The sequence below is a fragment of the Bos grunniens genome, chromosome 9, assembly GCF_055505025.1.
Source record: "Bos grunniens cultivar Pamir isolate PY7600 chromosome 9, Bosgru_T2T1.0, whole genome shotgun sequence".
Taxonomy (NCBI): Eukaryota; Metazoa; Chordata; class Mammalia; order Artiodactyla; family Bovidae; genus Bos; species Bos grunniens.
In genome coordinates this window covers 78,558,291-78,569,396 of record NC_141173.1, presented here as the reverse complement: position 1 = coordinate 78,569,396, position 11,106 = coordinate 78,558,291, and positions in this window count along the sequence as shown.

Sequence of the window (11,106 nt, the reverse complement as noted above, 5' to 3'; positions counted from 1 at the left end):
TACTGATTAGAAAAAGATAGTTTTCACTAAGTGTACATTATTTGACAATTGAATTACAAAATTAACCTCATGGAATGTAGAATAAAGAAACAGCAATTATCTGTAACAAGTTGTGATTTCATCATGAACCTCAAAAACATTTTAAAAAATAATGTAAATAAAATCTAAGGGATATTTTAAAAACAAATGAAAAACAAAAATTTTTAAGGTCAAATTACAGTTTTAAGTAAATGGAATTGAATAAATAAGATGCATCATTTAATGCAATGATAAAAGTGTTTATTTAGAATATTTCTCTTTTCCTTTTTTTTTTTAACTAGAATTTTGTGTCTACATTTTCATGTATTAACATCTACTTAGGCTTTTTGGTTTATTTCTTATTAGAAATATGTTTAACTTCTTAAGCATTAAATGTAATTGAAAGCAAATTTGTTCTGTAACCATATAACCAACCAGTGCCCAATATCCAGTACTTAACATGCAGGGAAGATATACCACATAAAGGGGAAGAGCTGTTCTTAGTACGCTTTGCCACTAACACATATGTGAACTTAGAGAGCCCTAATATCCCTGGGCCTCAATTCCCTCCTCTTTAAAAGGAATTAGATATCTTTTAATTTTGCTTTCAGTTATGATATTCTTTGATTCTAAAAAGGTTGTTTTACTCGCCAAAATATTGATATAAGCAGTATGTCAATAACAAGGTTGAGGGTAACCCCACACAAAGGACTACATACTTAATCATGTCTATGAAGAACATATAGTATGAACTAAATGGAAAAAATAATAATAATAATAAGTTTATTAAAAATGTGGGATACAGCAAAGGCAGTGCATAAAGGGAAATTTATGGAATCAAATGCATACATTAGAACGAAAGATCTAAAATAAATCATATAAATTGTCATCTTATGAAACCAGGAAAAAAAGCAGCAAAATAAGTCCAAAGTAGGCAGAAGAAAGAAATAATTAGAACAGAAGTCAGTGCAGTTAAAAATAGAAAATCAATAGAGGAAAATCAGTAAAACCAAAAACTGGTTCTTTGAAAAGATCAATCAAATTGATAAGACTCTAGTTGGGCAATTTAAGAAAAAAAGAGATAGGACACAAACTACTAATACCAAAAAAAGCAATCATCAGCCACTGAACAATAAAGGATAATAAAGGAATCCTATGAACAGCTCTATGCCCACAAACATGACATTCTAGATGTAACGGACCAATTCCTTAAAAGACACAATTTGCCAAAACTCACACAAAAGGAAATAGACAATGTGAGTTGGCCTATATCTATTAAAGAAGCTGAATCAATAATTAATAACCTTTTAAAACAGAAACTACCAGACTTAGACAGGTTTACTGGCAAACTACTAAATATTTAAGGGAAAAATATATATATATCAGTTCTCTACAATCTCAGAGAGAATATTTTCTAACTCATTCTAGGAGACTAGCATTATACTAATACCAAAATCAAAAAACTTAAAAAAATAAAGAAAACAAACAACCCATTTTAAAAAATAGGTGAAAGTTGCTCAGTCATGTTTGACTCTTTGTGACCCCATGGACTATACAGTCCAGGGAATTCTCCAGGCCGGAATACTGGAGTTGGTGGCCATTCCCTTTTCCAGGGGACCTTTCCAACGCAGGGACTGAACCCAGGTCTCCTGCATTGTAGGCAGATTCTTTACCAGCTGAGCCACAAGGGTCATTAACAAACACTTCACTAAAGAAGATATGCAGATGGAAAATAAGCATATGTCATCAGAGAAATGCAAATTAAAACAAAAGTGAGATTCTACTACACACTTACTAGAATGGCCCAAACTGGAAAGGAAAACTGATAATACCAAATGGTGGTGAGGATGTGGAGCAACAGGAACTCTCACTCATTGCTGGTGGGAATGCAAAATAGTGTATATACACACTAGAAGATAGTTGGTGGTTCCTATAAAACTAAACATACATTTACCATACGATCCAGGATTCATACTCTTATATGGATTTACCCAAAAGAGTTGAACGCATGTTGATACAAAAATGTGCACATGGATGTTCATAATGATTTTATTCATAATTGCCAAAAGTTAAAAACAACCAAGATGCTTTTCACAGATGTCCCATGGTACATCCAAACAGTGGAATATTATTCAACACTGAAAAGAAATGCACTATCAAGCCATGAAAAGACATGGAAGAATCTTAAATGTATATTATTAAATGAAAAAAGGCAATCTGAAAAGACAGCATCTCATCTGATTCCAACTATATGACATTCTAGAAGGGCAAAATTATGGAGGCAGGAAACATATCAGTGGTTGCCAGGAGTTAGTAAGAGGGGGGAGGGAAGCAAGAGATGAAAAGGCAGAGTACAAAAAATTTAGGGCCTTGGAAATATTCTGTATGACACCCTAATGATAGATACACATCATTATACATTTGTTCGTAACCATAGAACATACAACACCAAAAGTGAACCGGAATGTAAACTATGGACTTTGGGTAATAATGTGTTAATGGAGGTTCATCCACTGTTAAAAAATGTACCACTCTAGTGGAGGATGTTGATAATTATGTAGGCTGTGAGTGTGTGAGAACAGGATGTATTTTGGGAAATCTGTACCTTCCCCTCAAATTTTCTTTGAACCTAAAAATGCTCTAAGAAATTAAAGCATTAATAACAATGTCTTTTAAAAATAAAAATATCAAAGCAAAGTGGGAGAAAAGGAGCATATGTTGGTGGTAAGAATCACAAGAGATGTTTGCATAAAAGAGAGCTTTTGTAAAATGAAAGAAAAAAATGAAATAAGATGTAATATGCCAGTGCTGTCAAACCTATGCTTTAGGGTGCACAACACAATTTGACTCAAAGTGAATATAATTAACACCGTCATCAGTTACTGAAGGTCTTAATTTCTTAAAAAGCAAGACCATGACAATTATTTTTGATTACCTCAGAATCTAGAACAGAGCTCTTTATACAAGTAGGTGCCATGTAAATCATTTGGTAGAGTGTGTCTATCAGAATAGACTGACAAATTTGCACACAAATATTGTCACTGGCAAATAGAAACGCACCAAACCCAAAAGGCAACATCTTTGTCCTTAATATAAAGAACCAATGTGCTCTACTCTCAAGGTGGAAGATATGTTGCACAGAAATTAGCCTCTAGGTCAATAATGAAATGCTTAAGTTACAGTCAGGGACAGAAATTTGGGACATGAAAGACAGCATTATTGTTGTATGTCTAAATGACCCTAAGCAGCATTTTATACACCGTTAGAAACTGTCAAGTCTCCAATGACATATTAGATTCTCATAAAAAGACACAAATGCTAAATTAAGTTTGAATTTGAATTAGCAAAGAATAAGAAAATCAATTTAAATGTTCCCAGTGCAATCTCAACCCTTGCACTCTTGCTTTGCATCTGTGTATTTCATTAGTATATTTTGTTACATGATCATGTAATATTTATGCAGTAACATAATATTCTCTGTACATCTAAGATTAGAGAAAAAGTGCAGTTCCATTCCATTATTTTGTGCCCTTTATCTGCTGAACACTCTGTAACATTACCCGGGGTTTGATGATTATGTAATGAGGGCTCCTATTATAATGCACGCTGCACAGTTGGAGGATTGCTGTGGGAAACTTAACTCTGCAAATCCTGAGTTTTGGAACAATTAAAGCCTTGGTTTTAATGTTACATTCACCTCATTTTTTCCCAAAATATTTTGCTTTTTTTCCCTTAAAACCCATAAGTACTGCAGTAGAAGAAGTGTAACAAGAATTATAGGAAAAAGTTCCACAGGAGATGAAATAACAGCTGCCATCTGGTGCATAACAGATGTGTGTTCCATGAACTTTTTTTTCTTTTGAGTTTTCCTATCCAAGTCCAGACCCAAACACTATGCCTAAGCTTATGAGATCTGACAACTTTACAGCCCCCAGGCTGACTGACTGCAGGCTAGTGTTTTTTTTCCTTGAATTCATTGAAGCCCCAGGGGACTAACAGGTTCAAGAATGATACTCAATGGTTCTTTTCCTTCAGAAAGCTGTGAAGAACTGCCACTAAGTTCACTTACAAAAAATAAAGTCCAGAAAGTTTCCAATAAAGAATCATTAAAGATTCCATGCTTTCAAAGACAGATATTCAGGACTTGGTGCCATTAGCAGTTGCTGTTCCCAAACAGAGAAAGGAATCACCTGGAGGACCATGTGGTTTCTTCTATCCAAGGAAAATAATCCAAACCTGATTCTCTGTTAACATTTGCACAAGTACAAGCCTCCTGAAACTGACAAAGCCACCCATTTTCTAGCACCTGGTCATAGGTCCTGCGATTTCTAGGGCTGGTGATTTCTATCAGAAAGCACTGATGCACATGGCTAGTAATTCAAATTTTATGGACACATCTCCTTTGTGATTTTATAAATTGAGAGAATTTTTCTAAAAGGTCAAATGATGAAATTCAAAATTAAAAGTCATTTTTTTTCCCAAAATAGTCCATGGAGATGCTGTAGTTTCTAAATTTTTTATCTCTTCCCAAGCTCAAGAGCAACTTAGATCAGCTTTCAGATTTTTGTCATGGTGCTTTTTTTAATGGGTCAGATTCATCCATTCTTAATGCATTATGATCATAATGCCCTTGACATCCCTTTAGAGTTTTAACAGTTCATTTTCTTTTCTGTGAATGTGACCCTTGTCTTTTTAGCATCCACCTACCTGGCATTAGAGAGCTCAGTCAAGGAAATATGGGTAGTCTGTACTCTATTTCTGAGACAATACAAATGTTGCTGCTAGAACTCACTTGCTCCATGTTTTTCTCTTCTCTTGATACAGCTCCAGAGTGGCTTAAATTTCCACTGATGATAGTTAATTATTTTTCTCTCTAAAGCCATTATCATATAGAAACTTGCTTAATTTTCTTAGGACCTAACGCATGCTAAGTTCTAGATGTTGCCCTGAACAGGGCATCGAGATGCTTTCATGCAGTGTGAGGGTTTGTCTCCTTTCTTGGTTTATCATTCTGCCTTCCTATTGCTTCTGCTGATGTGAGTTCCTGATGCAGTGATATGAGTTTCTGACATTATTTGCCACTTTGTCACTGATGCTACACTTATCATCATTATCACCACTTAATTTCTTCTCTAACTTAATCTCCAGGATTGAATCCCAGCCCGTGTGCTTGGTAGAAGTAAGAAAGAACTGAAAGAGTCAATTCAAGACGACCTGCTATTTGGTCATGGTATTAACGTGTTTGGCTTCCCAGGTGGCTCAGTAGTGAAGAATCCACCTGCCAATGCAGGAGATGTGGGTTCAACCCCCAGGTCAAGAAGATCCCCTGGAATAGGAAATGGCAACCCATTCCAGTATTCTTGCCTGGAAAATTCCATGGACAGAGGAGCCAGGCAGGCTGCAGTCAATGGGGTGCAAAGAGTTGGACATGACTGAAGTGACTGAGCATGCACACACACGTTAACATGTTTATAAAACAGATGTACATGAAAATCATTATCAAATGCAAAATAGTCCATCATAAAGTTGTATGTATGCCAATCAATACACACTAACAAATATGGCTAATTTAATTGGAGATCAGTGGGATAAAGCCTATTATTGGCCTTCCAAATAGGGCATTTTGAGGTCTGAGTCCTTATAATAACCCAGTTCTACAACCCTGTAATTGAAATCATTTTGCAGTCCTAGTCTTTAGAAACCTAAACAAGTTCTTCTGGAGCTGGAGTGGTGGGGGAGGGGCAGGGAATTGAAAACTGGCAACATCAGGCAACATAATTTTTTGCTCTTATAGGAAATGATACTTTTGAAGGCAAAACTAATTCAACTTTGCTACTTGCACCAAAGGTACTTGTTCCCTGTGGATAAGAATGTGAACCAACTAAATAGCCAATTTAAAACTAACAGCTTGTTTGTCAAGAATAACTTCCAGGCCCTGGCTTCTCTAAGCCCATCAGTCCAAAACTATCATGTAATATACTCTTGCCAATTCCAATTCTATCTACAAGACCTGACTTAACATATACAAGACCTGACTGAAAACTTTCCCAGTCCAGGCCCTGAAACCTAATTTGATAGCCTACCCTGTCTTCCCCCTTCTGAAGCACTGTCAAGATACCACAAAGGGGGTGCTCTCCCTCACATAGTTTTCCTTGATCAACAGGTATTTCCAGTAGACTTTCAAGAAGTCAACAGTTGACAAACCTGGAGGTCTCATAGGCAACCAATCAAGACGCCTTCACCCCTTATACAAATACCTGGAGAAGTATTCCCCTGAGGCTCTTTGATTCTCAAAGCTGGATCTTCAGGTTCCATGGTGTTGTCATCACACATGCTTGACACACAGAAAATCCTGGGTTTAATTCCCAGTGGAACCTAAAAGTACTTGTTTCCATTAAAGAAAGTACTTCCATTAAAAGTACTTGTTTCCACTTAGTTTTGTCTGTCCTGAGCACCCGGCATTTAAAAAGTCACCTTTGGAAAGGTCTAAAGATACGAAATGTGCCAGGCTGAGACAGCACAGGAACAGCCAAGAAGAGCTATCCAAGTCCGAGGTCAGGGGCGACGGCCAAGAGGACCTACCCCACGCCCCCACGCCCGAGGCCAGGGGCGGCGGCCAGGAGGACCAACCCCACGTCCAAGGAGCGGTGGCTGCACGGGCACAGGAGGGCCTAGAGGAGCTATCCCATGTTGAAGGTCAGGAAGGGCGGCAGTGAGGAGATACCCCTGGTCCAAGGTAAGGAGCAGCAGCTGCACTTTGCTGGAGCAGCCATGAAGAGATACCCCACGCCCAAGGTAAGAGAAACCCAAGTAAGACTGTAGGTGTTGCAAGAGGGCAACAGAGGGCAGACACACTGAAACCATAGGCACAGGAAATTAGTCAATCTAATCACACTAAGACCACAGCCTTGTCTAACTCAATGAAACTAAGCCATGCCCCTGGGGCAACCTAAGACGGGCGGGTCATGATGGAGAGATCTGACAGAATGTGGTCCACTGGAGAAGGGAATGGCAAACCACTTCAGTATTCTTGCCTTGAGAACCCCATGAACAGTATGAAAAGGCAAAATGATAGGATACTGAAAGAGGAACTCCCAAGGTCAGTAAGTGCCCAATATGCTACTGGAAATCAGTGGAGAACTAACTCCAGAAAGAATGAAGGGATGGAGGCAAAGCAAAAACAATACCCAGCTGTGGATGTGACTGGTGATAGAAGCAAGGTCCGATGCTGTAAAGAGCAATATTGCATAGGAACCTGGAATGTCAGGTCCATGAATCAAGGCAAATTGGAAGTGGTCAAACAAGAGATGGCAAGAGTGAATGTCGACATTCTAGGAATCAGCGAACTCAAATGGACTGGAATGGGTGAATTTAACTCAGAGGACCATTATATCTACTACTGCGGACAGGAATCCCTCAGAAGAAATGGAGTAGCCGTCATGGTCAACAAAAGAGTCTGTAATGCAGTACTTAGATGCAATCTCAAAAACGACAGAATGACCTCTGTTCGTTTCCAAGGCAAACCATTCAATATCACAGTAATTCAAGTCTATGCCCCAACCAGTAACGCTGAAGAAGCTGAAGTTGAATGGTTCTATGAAGACCTACAAGACCTTTTAGAACTAATACCCAGAAAAGATGTCCTTTTCTTTATAGGGGACTGGAATGCAAAAGTAGGAAGTCAAGAAACACCTGGAGTAACAGACAAATTTGGCCTTGGAATACGGAATGAAGCAGGGCAAAGACTAATAGAGTTTTGCCAAGAAAATGCACTGGTCATAGCAAACACCCTCTTCCTACAACACAAGAGAAGACTCTACACATGGACATCACCAGATGGTCAACACCGAAATCAGATTGATTATGTTCTTTGCAGCCAAAGATGGAGAAGCTCTATACAGTCAACAAAAACAAGACCAGGAGCTGACTGTGGCTCAGATCATGAACTCGTTTTTACCAAATTCAGACTTAAATTGAAGCAAGTAGGGAAAACCACTAGACCATTCAGGTATGACCTAAATCAAATCCCTTATGACTATACAGTGGAAGTGAGAAATAGATTTGAGGGACTAGATCTGATAGAGTGCCTGATGAACTATGGATGGAGGTTCGTGACATTGTACAGGAGACAGGGATCAAGGCCATCCCCATGGAAATGAAATGCAAAAAAGCAAAATGGTTGTCTGGGGAGGCCTTACAAATAGCTGTGAAAAGAAGAGAAGTGAAAAGCAAAGGAGAAAAGGAAAGATATAAGCATCTGAATGCAGAGTGCCAAAGAATAGCAAGAAGAGATAAGAAAGCCTTCTTCAGCGATCAATGCAAAGAAATAGAGGAAAACAACAGAATAGGAAAGACCAGAGATCTCTTCAAGAAAATTAGAGATATCAAGGGAACATTTCATGCAAAAATGGGATCGATAAAGGACAGAAATGGTATGGACCTAACAGAAGCAGAAGATATTAAAAAGAGGTGGCAAGAATACACAGAAGAACTGTACAAAAAAGATCTTCACGAACCAGATAATCATGATGATGTGATCACTGACCTAGAGCCAGACATCCAGGAATGTGAAGTCAAGTGGGCCTTAGAAAGCATCACTAGGAACAAAGCTAGTGGAGGTGATGGAATTCCAGTTGAGCTATTTCAAATCCTGAAAGATGATGCTGTGAAAGTGCTGCATTCAATATGCCAGCAAATTTGGAAAACTCAGCAGTGGCCACAGGACTGGAAAAGGTCAGTTTTCATTCTAATCCCAAAGAAAGGCAATGCCAAAGAATGCTCAAACTACTGCACAATTGTACTCATCTCACATGCTAGTAAAGTAATGCTCAAAATTCTCCAAGCCAGGCTTCAGCAATACGTGAACCGTGAACTTCCTGATGTTCAAGCTGGTTTTAGAAAAGGCAGGGGAACCAGAAGTCAAATTGCCAACATCCGCTGGATCATGGAAAAAGCAAAAGAGTTCCAGAAAAACATCTATTTCTGCTTTATTGACTATGCCAAAGCCTTTGATTGTGTGGATCACAATAAACTGTGGAAAATTCTGAAAGAGATGGGAATACCAGACCACCTGACCTGCCTCTTGAGAAATCTGTATGCAGGTCAGGAAGCAACAGTTAGAACTGGACATGGAACAAAAGACTGGTTCCAAATAGGAAAAGGAATACGTTAAGGCTGTATATTGTAACCCTGCTTATTTAACTTATATGCAGAGTACATCATGAGAAATGCTGGACTGGAAGAAATGCAAGCTGGAATCAAGATTGCTGGGAGAAATATCAATAACCTCAGATATGCAGATGACAGCACCCTTATGGCAGAAAGTAAAGAGGAACTCAAAAGCCTCTTGATAAAAGTGAAAGTGGAGAGTGAAAAAGTTGGCTTAAAGCTCAATATTCAGAAAATGAAGATCATGGCATCCGGTCCCATCACTTCATGGGAAATGGGTGTAAACAGTGGAAACAGTGTCAGACTTTATTTTTGTGGGCTCCAAAATCACTGCAGATGGTGACTGCAGCCATGAAATTAAAAGACGCTTACTCCTTGAAAGGAAAGTTATGACCAACCTAGATAGCATATTCAAAAGCAGAGACATTACTTTGCCAACCAAGGTCCGTCTAGTCAAGGCTATGGTTTTTCCAGTGGTCATGTATGGATGTGAGAATTGGACTGTGAAGAAAGCTGAGCGCCGAAGAATTGATGCTTTTGAACTGTGGTGTTGGAGGAGACTTGAGAGTCCCTTGGACTGCAAGGAGATCCAACCAGTCCATTCTGAAGGAGATCAGCCCTGGGATTTCTTTGGAAGGAATGATGCTGAAGCTGAAACTCCAGTACTTTGGCCACCTCATGCGAAGAGTTGACTCATTGGAAAAGACTCTGATGCTGGGAGGGATTGGGGGCAGGAGGAGAAGGAGACGACAGAGGATGATATGGCTGGATGGCATCACTGACTCGATGGACATGAGTCTCAGTGAACTCCGGGAGTTGGTGATGGACAGGGAGGCCTGGCATGCTGTGATTCATGGGGTCGCAGAGTCGGACACGACTGAGCGACTGAACTGAAATGAACTGAAAGATACAAAATAGGAATTGCTACCTCCTTCTGGCTTATACCAATTAAAAGGATCTCTTTCACATGCTAACTCACCTGCATGTCTTTTCAATGGAATTCCACCCAGGAAAATATGACACTTCAGTGGCCTTTGGGAAACTTTTGGCATGAAGACGAATGTTTATTTTAGAGAGGCATTAAAACAAATAGATTATAGATTCTCTGACTCGTCTGTCTCAAAGAGAGATCTCTTGTCTAAAACTCTCTCTGACATGACCATCCTTCAAAGTTTGATGTGCAATTAAAAAGCACACAGCTTGATAGAATTGCCAAAATTCTGAGTTACTGTTTATATTTTTTCTCTTTCTCTCTATACTCATGTAATATATGAGTATATGCTTGTATGTATAAAAATATATTTTCCTAAAACTAAGACTTCCTCTCTGTTTGCAAAGGACAAAATAATTTGTCTTTTGCAGTGATAATTTAATATTGGTCTGAAACATGCAGTTTCTCATTTCTTTCTTTTTTCCTTTCCAACTCCTTTTTCTGTTTTTTTGGTTAACTTTAGGGATTGATTGATCAAAAAATAATTGTTTTATTTTTCTGTACACATTCTAAGAATATCTAATCCAGATAAATACTCAAGAATTTTTTTTAATATTTTTTCAACCTGCCAATACTGTAAGTAATAAGAACCTATGAGTTTGGATTTACGATCTTGTTAGATAAAAAGATAAGCTAGGCATTTAGAACTTTTGACATGAGTTCACAATCTTAATTGATTTTTCTGTTACATAAATATAGAGTTTAATTTGTACTTTTAAGTACATACGACATAAAAGATGATTGTGTTAGTCTCTCAGTCATGCCCAACTCTTTGTGACCCCATGGACTTTAGCCCGCCAGGCTCCTCTGTCCATGAAATTCTCTAGCCAAAAATACTGGAGTGGGTTGCCATTCCCTTCTCCAGGGGATCTTCCCAACCCAGGGATCGAACCCAGTCTCCTGTATTGCAAGGAGATTCTTTACTGTCT